Source organism: Hippopotamus amphibius, chromosome 11, assembly GCF_030028045.1.
Source record: "Hippopotamus amphibius kiboko isolate mHipAmp2 chromosome 11, mHipAmp2.hap2, whole genome shotgun sequence".
Taxonomy (NCBI): Eukaryota; Metazoa; Chordata; class Mammalia; order Artiodactyla; family Hippopotamidae; genus Hippopotamus; species Hippopotamus amphibius.
The window spans coordinates 18,442,973-18,453,505 of record NC_080196.1 but is presented as its reverse complement, the minus strand read 5'-3'; the positions used below and the strand labels follow the sequence as shown (position 1 = coordinate 18,453,505).

At 40.2% G+C, this 10,533-nt stretch overlaps 1 non-coding gene across 1 annotated transcript; it reads left to right on the top strand.

The window, feature by feature from the left end:
* Positions 1–9,943: 9,943 nt before the first annotated feature.
* On the top strand, positions 9,944–10,077 carry LOC130832152 (small nucleolar RNA SNORA70). Its single transcript, XR_009048231.1, has one exon. It is a non-coding gene; the product is annotated as a small nucleolar RNA SNORA70 (small nucleolar RNA).
* The last annotated feature ends 456 nt before the right edge of the window (positions 10,078–10,533 follow it).

The following is a 10,533-nucleotide window of genomic DNA, read 5'->3' as shown; positions in this document are numbered from 1 at the left end:
AAGATGGTGATTTTTCTAATTCTGTTGTTCCTGTTCATATATTAGTTGGAAATCTTCTGACTGACGGACACGTCCTCATTCAGGAGGGCTATACAATTCACACCAGAAGAATAAAATAATCTATTCCACTTAATTACTACAGATGTTTCTCAATTTACAGTGGAGTTATGTCCTGATAAAACCATGGTATGTTGAAAAGATCATGTGTAGAAATGTACTTAATACAACTAAGGCAGTAAAGATCATAGTGTAGCATAACCTACCTTGAATGTGCTTAGAAGACTTACATTAACCTACATTTGGGTGAAAACTATTTTATAATAAAGTATTGAATATCTCATGTAAATTATTCAATACTGTACTGAAGGTAAAAAACAGAATGGTTGTAAATTTATTGGTTATTTACCCTTGTGGTCACGTGCTTGACTTTGGCTCACTCCTGCAGACCAGCCTCATGCGAGAGTACTGTACCCCATGTTGCCAGCCCAGCAAAAGGCCAAAATGCAAAATTCGAAGTACAGTTTCTACTGAATGCTCACTGCTTTTACACCGGTGTAAAGTCAAAAAATTGTAAGTCAAGCCATCATAAGTTGAGAACCATCTGTAGTTTTCACAGTAATGAGTGGTACCTTGGAAACCTCTTCTATTGACGAATGTTACCTCTCTCCTTTTATTTGAGTATCATTATGAATTAATGACATTGTTATAGCTAATTGTTTAGCAATTGCTATCATTACGTGTATGATGCTTTAAGTGACCTTATTGACTAGTAGAAGTCCCTTTCCCTCAGAAATTTAAAGCCTTCTTAAAACCGCTGATTTTGGGACTTCCCTGTTGGTGCAGTGGCTAAGAATCCACCTGCCAATGCAGGAGACATGGGTTCAAACCCTGGTCCGGGAAGATCCCACATGCTGTGGAGCAACTAAGCCCATGTGCCACAACTACTGAACTGTGTGCTGCAACTATGGAAGCCCGCATGCCTATAGCCCATGCTCGGCAACAAGAGAAGCCCCCACAATGAGCAGCCAGCGAACCACAATGAAGAGTAGCCCCTGCTTGCTGCAACTAGAGAAAGCCCTCGTGCAGCAACAAAGACCCAATACAGCCAAAAATAAATAAATAAATAAATAAATAAATAAATAAATTTATTAAAAAAAATCAACTATACTCCAATATAAAATAATAAAAAAGAATATATACATTTGTATAATGGAATCACTTTGCTGTACACCTAAAACTAACACAACATTGTAAATCAACTATCCTTTGTGGGATCATTTTTTTCTTCTCCCTAGTGTTCTGATATTTCACAGTGATGTAACTATTTTCATCCATTTTCCTTGACTGCTTGTTTACTTAGCTTTTTCAGTCTGAAAATGTGTGCCTTCCCTTTCACTTTGATGCATTTTCTCTGTCTCTCCTTCTAGTACTTTTATTATTTAGATGTTTAATCCTTTACTTTTCTTATTTCTCTTCTATTTTTTTCCAGTCTTTGTCTTTTTTGCTTTACTTTCTGGGAATTTTCCTCAAAGTAATCTCTTCTATTGAGATTTTTTTCTATTGGGATTTTCTATTTCTATATCTTTAATTTTAATTTCAAAAATCATATGTTCTTTGAATACCCCTTTTTACTTTAGATCTTTTTGGATACAATATCTCAATATCTTCATCCCTCTGAGGGATTAATAAGATGGTTTTTTTTTTTCAATGTATTTTTCCTGTGTAAGGTTAGGTACTAACACAAGACCTGCCTCACTTCTTTTTAAAAAAGATTTATTTATTTTATTTTATTTTAATTATTTTGGCCGTGCTCTGCAGCATGCGGGATCTTAGTTCCCCGACTAGGGATGGAACCCATGACCCCTTCAGTAGAGGCATGGAGCCCTAACCACTGGTCCACCAGGGAATTCTCAGACCTACCTCGCTTCTTCTTTTTTTTTTTTTAATAAATTTATTTATTTATTGGCTGCATTGGGTCTTTGGTGCTGTGTGGGCTTTCTCTAGTTGTGGTGAGAAGGAGCCACTCTTTGTTGTGGTGCGTGGGCTTCTCATTGTGGTGGCTTCTCTTGTTGCAGAGCATGGGCTCTAGGCGCACGGACTTCAGTAGTTGTGGCTCAAGGGCTCTACAGTGCAGGCTCAGTAGTTGTGGCGCACGGGCTTAGTTGCTCCTCAGCATGTGGGATCTTTCTGGACCAGGGCTTGAACCTGTGTCCCCCCACGTGGGCAGGCGGATTCTTAACCACTGCACCACCAGAGAAGCCCTGGACCTACCTCACTTCTGATAGCAGCTTCAAATTTAAGTGTTCACAATACCAGCCTCAGGTTTGATACTTTGCTAAAAGAACTCACTGGAAGCTGTTATACTCACAGTTATGGTTTATTACAGTGAAAGGATACAGAATAAAGTCAGCCAAGGGAAGAGATGCATGGGACAGAGTCCCAGACAGTTGAGAGCATGAGGTGCTGTTACAGTCAAGGATAAAAGATAGGATAGCTCATGGATACTTTGCTCCCACTATGTTCTCCAGTTCCCCTAACAGGGACCTGGGGACCTATCTTTTGGTGTTTTCAATCGGTTCTGGTTGTGGGAAAGGGAGACCTGTGATGTAATTGTTTTAGTTCAATTAAATACTCAGTCTTGTTCTGTATTTACAGACAGGGAGGCCGCAGTTGCTGTGGCAATGGTCAGATGTGGCCAGAGCCCTTGAAGCCTAAGATAGGGGTGTGGAAAGGGGGAGGGGTTTGAAGATGCTGAGGCCAAAAGCAGAGGCACGTTTTTTTAAGCAACAATGTTTTGCCATCACCCCTATCTGTTTCCAGAACTTTTTCATCATCCTCCCAAAGACACTCTATACCTATTAAGCAATAACCCTCCTATATTGTCCTTCCCCCAATCCCTGGTAAATTCTACTTTCTGTCTCTATGAATTTGTCTGTCTTAGATACCTTATATAGGTGGAGGCATACAATATTTGTCCTTTTGTGTCTGGCCTCTTTCACTTAGCATAAGTTTTCAGGGTTTATCCATGTTGTAGCATGTATCAGAACTTCATTTTATGGATGAATATTATTCCATTGTATAGATTTACCACATTTTGCTTATCCATTTATCTGTTGATGAACACTTGGGTTGTTTCCACCTCTTGACTGTTAATAATTCTGCTGTAATTATTGGGGTGCAAATATCTAATTGAGTTCCTGTTTTCAAATTTTTATAGTGTAAACCTGGGAGTGAAATGTCTGGGACATCTGAAAATTCTGTTTTGAGAAATAGAGAAGAGCTTTTAAGAGTGAAGTTTATATTTTCCTTTTGGGGACACCAAAAAGATGAAATTTGGTGAAGCTGTCCCGGCAGGCATTCCTCAGCTCTCATGAACTTTCTTTTTGAACACATGGCTGTTGTTGGATTTTGGTGAAATGGCATTATTTGTATAGAATATAATTGTTCCCCTTCTTTTATTCTTGGAATCAACAAAAAGGTCTCAGCTGAGCAAGGTCTGTCAGAATGACCTTTATTTAAGAAGGTGAGAAAAGATACCAGCACACAGGCTGAGAGGGGCTGCCATTGTGTTTCCTGGTCCCACCTGGTATTTACCTTTTGTGCCTGGTCATTTACTGCCATGCTGTTCAGGAGAAGAAGGATGTGCTGGCCATCTGGAAAACTTATGGTATAAGTAGATCTTTTTTTTTATTCCTGCACTCTTTGGGCATTATCTTAATTTTCTGACTCAGTTTTTTTTTTTTTTTTTCCACACTATTCCTGAGCCATGATTCTGTTGATATGGTGGTGGAAATAATTATAATTACTATTCTCTTTGGAACAGAAGCTGACCCTAGTGTGATGGCTGCATGATGGCCACGGCATGGAGACTTTCCTTACTAAGATTCTGTCAACTCTGGCTGGCATAATTTAGTGATCATCTTAAGTGAATTGGTATTGCCTTAGAACTAGAGTTGCCAGATAAAATACAGAATTTAAAAAATATTTATATTTAGATAAACAATGAATACTTTTTTTTAGCATGAGTATGTCCCAAGTATTGCAAGAGACACATTTATACTAAAAAAATTATTTGTTTGTCTGAAACTCACATTTAACTATGCATTCTGTGTTTTTATTTGTTAAAAATCTGGCACCCTTCCTCAGAACACCAGATACTCGTGAGACCCTTTCTTTTCTTCAGTGTGGTTTAGTGCATGCACTCCCTGTCTGTGTGACTTTGCATGATGCAGCTGGCTCCTGTCTCTCACGACACCAGAGCCCTGCAGGATACAGACGGTAAGTGTATCTCATGAAGAACCATGGTGGGTAACACTGGCAAGTGAAGGATGCAGTTGCCTGTATATTCTCTGTGGGGCTGGAATGTGTACTAGACAGGGAGGTGATTTTCAAATTTGGGAAAAGCATACCTGAATGGAATGTCTCAGCTGAAGCCCTGAATGGATGGAGCCTGTGCTTGTCTGGCCCTTGGATGGATGGGGAGTTAGGAGAAAGCAATGGGGTGCTGAGACAGGGAAGCAGGGGTCAGACCAACCACCTTTTTCCCATCTGTGTGCGGAGGGACTGTAAGCCCAGGCATTAGCTGATAATGAGCCATTGCCTTTAGTTCTACAGCTCAGCTCCAAGTCAGAAAGGACTGCCATCCAAAGTTGAGTCTTTTTACCTTTACGACTTCTGCCCCCTAGTGAATTTTTCTCCTGCTGTTCTTTCCAGCTCCAAGCTTTCACATACCTGAATCTTCTCCTGTGTTTGTATTTTAAGCTCAATAACTATAACCACTACAGATGCTAGGTGAAGTTAAGCAAATTTCATTGTGTCCAGGTTGTCTTTGAAATGAGGCTTGATAAATTAAATTATGGTCATCTATAGAGGGGTAGATGAGAAATAATGATTTGGATTCATGTCATAATGTCACAGCAGCATAGAGCTGTCTGGATCCTTTTTTGTCCTTTCTCCCTCTTCCTCTCTCTCTTCTTTTCCAGATGAAAGAATTCTTTATCTCTTTTCCTACCAAGCCACCACAAGCCAATGTCCAGTATATTGTAGGAAAGGGTTACTTTTATGAACCAGGGGTGTGCTGTAAAAGGCATTTGAGGGCCTCATCTAGAGAGTTTTTCAGCTTATTTTCCTTTTGACAGCTTTAAAGGGCCTTTTAAAATTGCCAGGAGAGTAGATTCATATTTTTATCATTCCACCTGCATAGCATTTTAGACACATTTATATTCCTGAAAGCATAATAATACATAACATTTAGCATTTAATTTATGACTCCTGCCACATCTGGTAAAAAACTCCTTCTGAAGCAATAAATCAACCTCTTCATGTCAAATTGCCATTCATTCTTTGACCTCCTCCATAATTTATGGTTTGTGAGTGCAAAATGGGAGAAGCAGCTTAAATCAAGTGGATTTTAATTAACAATCTTAGAAAATTCAGAAGAATATTTGCAATTTATTCATGAGGAGAGAGGACTTGGTTGCTAGAAAGAAGGAAAAAAAAGCAGCTCATTTCCATGGGTACAAATTGAAGTCTATTCTGGGTGCTTCGAAACCACAACATGAAGATTTTTCTCAGCTTTGAGTTAGAAAGACAAAATGATTCTGATAGAAAAAGCTGTCCATGCTCCCAGGACAAAATGCATTTTCTAGGAGAGATTTTGAAGGAAAAGAGTAGAGGGAGACATGTACCATCCTCTGCTTATGCAGCCTTTAACAGAGTTGCCTGGTTGCTGACACGGTGCCTTTCGTGTCAAACAATTTTATTTCTAAGCTTTTCACAGTGTGTCCTAAGTAGCTTCTATTAGCATTGTCCTGTCCGTTTCCTTGGCAACAGAGCTGGTCAATTTAGACACCATTTAAGAGCTGTGGAAAAAGCAACAGCCAGCAGTGTGATGGGCAAAATTACAGAGAACAAGCTGAATACAATCCTCAGTGGAGGAGATGCATTTTCTTCCAGGGCCCATTTTATTTTAATTAAAATTGAAAAGCTCTTTTAAACAGGGCCCTAGATTAAGCACAAACCAGAGTCATCTACTGTATAGCCATTGCAGCTGCATTCCTTAATGTTATCTCTTTAACCTTAATGGATTGCTTGTACTTTTTTAAATAAATAAGGAGGGAAAACCTAGGGGCAATATGGTAACTTCTTGTTATCCATATTTAGAATAAGTAGAGAATGGTGAGAGACAGCTCTTTTCATATCTGGAGTCGTGTTTAAATGGAGCACGAGATGGTCCAGGTGTACATACAATGATTCCAGTTTATCTTGCATGAAAAGATAAACTTTTATTTCAGATATCATTGGTAGTCTCATTTGCTGTTTATCTCACTTCCTTAGTTGTGGTGACTTTATGTAGCCATTTTCCCCCAATAACTTTACATGGGCCATTTTGAACATGGAATCAACTAGAACTTTGATATTTTCAGGACTGAGTTTTCTGTTGGTAGTTGGCTTTGCGCTTACCATTTCACTCACAGCATTTTGTATGTAGGATAAGATGGAATATAATTTGAGGTGGGGGAGATCTTTTCTCCCAGTACAGGATATGTTAAAAATTCTTGGTCCTCTGGGATGGAAATAAGTTAATTTATATACTGTGTATATTTGCAAATGAGACAAAAAGATTGATTACTTCTATAGGGACTTAAAGGTAGTTTCAATATCATTTTCACTTTGAGAAGATTGGACAGAGAGTTTGTATTTAGGAATAGGGAATATTTGATACTATTGTCTATACTATGGTGAGTGCACTAGGATACTTCAGGTTTGCATCTCTTATGCTTTCAAGTTAGTCTCATCTAAATGGAACCTCGTAAGGCAGCGGATGCCTGTTCACAGAAAATATCAAAGCAGAGACATAAAGCCTGCTGTTGGAGATATCTTAAATGGGATTCATACCCCAGAGGAATGCTCAATTTGATGACTTCTAAAATCCATTCTTACACTGATATTTCATGATCCTGTCCCTGGAGATGGACAAAATATATGTTCCCCAAAGTATCCCAGTAATTAGTGGGAGAAAATGACCCCTGCACTTTGTTTTCCATAGTTATCTGGGAATATGCATCGTCTCTTTCTATAGGGCTCCTCTGTTTGGGGGAAATACAGAAACGTTCATTTCCAAGCCTTTTGGATTCCTCTCTTACCTTATCAACAAATACAATAAATGACTCTGTGTTCATGAAAGTTCTTGATCAAATGTTACTAGGATATAAAGTTTCTGAGGTTTCTCTGCATTTTTTTCCCATTCAGTAAGAATCAGTCTGACCTGAATCACGTTTCCTGTTGAAAGGATTACTAGAGCCTTAAAACCATTCCAATCAGGATCTCCATGGCTAGATAACAAAGATGCCAATTAATGCTGGTTGTAAAGGGGAACAGCAGGGTCCACCAGTCATTTTCCCATACAGCACACAAGAACAATTAGGTACATAGGCTGACATTTCATCTCTGGTATTTACATAATGTATACTATGGTGATTGATAGGAAAGAGGTACATAGATGTGACAGACTGACAGAGGATAAGAGCAGAAGCCGTCCATCTTTTTCATTATGATGACTATTTTAACGAACAGACCAACTCACTTCTGCAGTCTATTAAATTATTTGACAGTAGAAACATCTGGAGAATAGCCCTGGGAATTGGGTTTGTCAGGCGAGGGCTCTTTGGCTGGCAGGGGGGAGTTGTGGGATTCTTCTGGGGCTGTTGATTCTGGGGAGAACCACTAGCTGCCCATTGTAGGTGACCCTGCTTTTCTTGACACCAGGGACTCAGGATGTGGAAAAAATCTGTGCCACCAAGATGGCCCCCAGGGGAGAGTGCTTTCCTGTCCTTTTACATTCTTTCAGAATTCTTGGCAAGGTCACGTCTCTTTTAGTTTCCTGAGCTCTGAACCTGATTCATTGAATAACCTTGAGCAAATGACAACCTTTCCTAGCCTCCTGTTTTCTCATCTGTGAAATGAGGATCCCTCCAACTCCCAGTTCCCTCTCTCAGTGGAATAACTCTTTCTGAAAAGGATTTTGATCTTCATAGGGAAAGGTGTTATACAGCAGCACAGAATTATATTTGATTCTGTACCACCCACAAGTTCAATTTGTGTGGTCCCAGCCTGACTCCATAAGCAAGCCAAGTGTTTCTCGGTGTGTGTAGGTAATAACACCTGAGAGAGAAAGCCGTTTAAATTTCAAAGTCTGGAGCATTAGATGACATTTTTCTCATGCCCTTGTCCCACTAGAACAGGGTTTTTAGCTTTGGCACTATTAGCATTTGGGGATGAATAATTCTTCGCTGTGAGGAGCTGTCCTGTGCATTGTAGACTGTTCACTAGATACCAGTATCACTTTCCCCTCCTTCCCTGAGTTGTGACAAGTGTGAAAACGTCTCCAGACATTGCCAAATGTCTTCTGGGGTGCAAAATTGCCTGGTTGAGAAACGCTGCTCTCAAATGTGCATGGATAGTCATCCCAGCAACTTGAGATGGGGGTTGTGCTTGAATCTGGCCTAGGCTGGTGCCTATATAAACCAGCTGGTACCTTCCAAGGTTTGAAGCAAATTCAAGAAAGAAAAAAAAAATCCCATTTTTATATTTGAGTACAGCTAGTTACGTGATAGTCTGCTGGCAGTTCCCCCCACTGGTTTGCTGCTGCCTCTCATAGTGATAGAACAAACAAGGGATGCTGGCCTCTGCACCCTGAGCTTTTCTTAGTTGAAGACTAAGGGAACTGTTGTGTCTATTTAAAGTCTACAGATTGAAAAGCAGACACCCAGTCTTGCTGCATGAGATACAATCTCCTCTACTAATGATGTTATATGTTTTCTTGGAAAAGCTTCCTGCTTCACAGTTGCAGCCCATTAGCTGATTTTGTATCCAACAAGCATACCCATTGATTCTTTGCATATGCAGGGTGTGATAGAAAAAGCTTGCACTGTGCTGGGCCGGCGTCATCTATAAACATGATGTAATCATCATCATTAAATTATAAAACAATCAGGAAGGACCCTGGCTGAAATAACGAAGAAATGAAATACTACGTCTACCACAGGAGGCCAAAGAACAGAAAGGTATTTGGAGATTTGGTTAATTATTCTGTTTGCCGCCTGAAAATGCTGGGTGTATTTTTTGAAAAGCAAAATTAAATGTTATTGGAAGAGGATATTTTTTTCTGAAAGAAGCCAAGTGTTTAAGAATTTAGAATTTTTATCTTTTTTCTCAAAGAAAGTGCCACTGTCACAAACCTGTGTCCACTGAATGCGATTTTCTGTACTGTAATTTATCAGATACCTTACTAACTGGAATTTAACTGACAGCTTCATCTTTCCAGGAAACGAATATGAAATCAGGAGGTTAAAAAAATTTCTCTTGGCAATCAGAAGAGATCTCCAAAACCCCACACATTAAGATTTCTGTGTTAATCGATCAATTAAATCATTAATTTCTTCACATCTATTTCAACACATCCATTCAATGACAATCAGTTCCCAGGGAAGAGGAAGCTTGGGTCCGGGAAGGAAGTTCCGTGCTGTCTAGGCTGAGAGTTTAAAGTCTCAACACCAGGAGTATTGTCTAGAGGGGGAATGTGGGCTCCAGGTGGGCATATTCTCTTGGCTTTTCGGACTCTGTGGCCTATATGGGGAGGGACACTGCTGGAAGAGGGACAGAGGTAAAGTCCTTTAAAAGCCAAAGACCAGGGAGAAGGGGCTCTTTTACCTACTTGTCTTAACAATCAGCCCAGTGCCAGAATCTGGTTGAAATGAGGCAGATGTAGTTGGCATGAGTTAAATGCATTAATGTACAAAACCACTGAGAAGAGTATCTGACACATGTAGGCACTCTATAGGTGTTAGCAATCTATCCTGTTATGAGTGCTGGGAAAACCAACCCAAGTTTTGGCTCTTGGTATGTTTCGGGTACACTTCAAAAAACAGAGATCGCTTGAAAAAAGAAAAAATTAAAGAAAAAAAATTTCTACCCCGTGGGGGGCCTGGTGTGCAATAGCTACAAACAGCAACCTCCTCGGTAGTGTATGCAGCCTGTTGCCTTTGTACGCTGCCCTTAGGGGCCTTGGAGACAGCCCTCTCCAGTGGACATTCATGTATGGCCTCATGCTGTCCCCAGTGTAGGCTACAGACAGGTATGCATGATGTGTTTGGAAAGCCCCAGGGCACAGTGGTCAGGGTCCACATTGGCCAAGGCATAATGTCCATCCTCACCAAGCTGCAGAACAAAAAGTATGTGATTGAGGCCGTCTGCAGGACCAAGTTCAAGTTCCCTGGCCAGGGGAAGATCCACAGCTCCAAGAAGTGGGGACCTACTGAATGTGGTGTGGATGGATTTGGAAACATGGTGACAGAAAAGCAGATCATCCCAGATGGCTATAAGGTCAAATACATCCCTAATTGTGGCCCCCTGGACAAATGTTGGGGCCTGCACTCATGAGAGTTTTGGCGTTGTCTCCTCCTTACTCATGCCCACCAATACATCCTACTTTGCTATCAAACAAACAAAGTTTTAAACAAACAAAATTTCCAG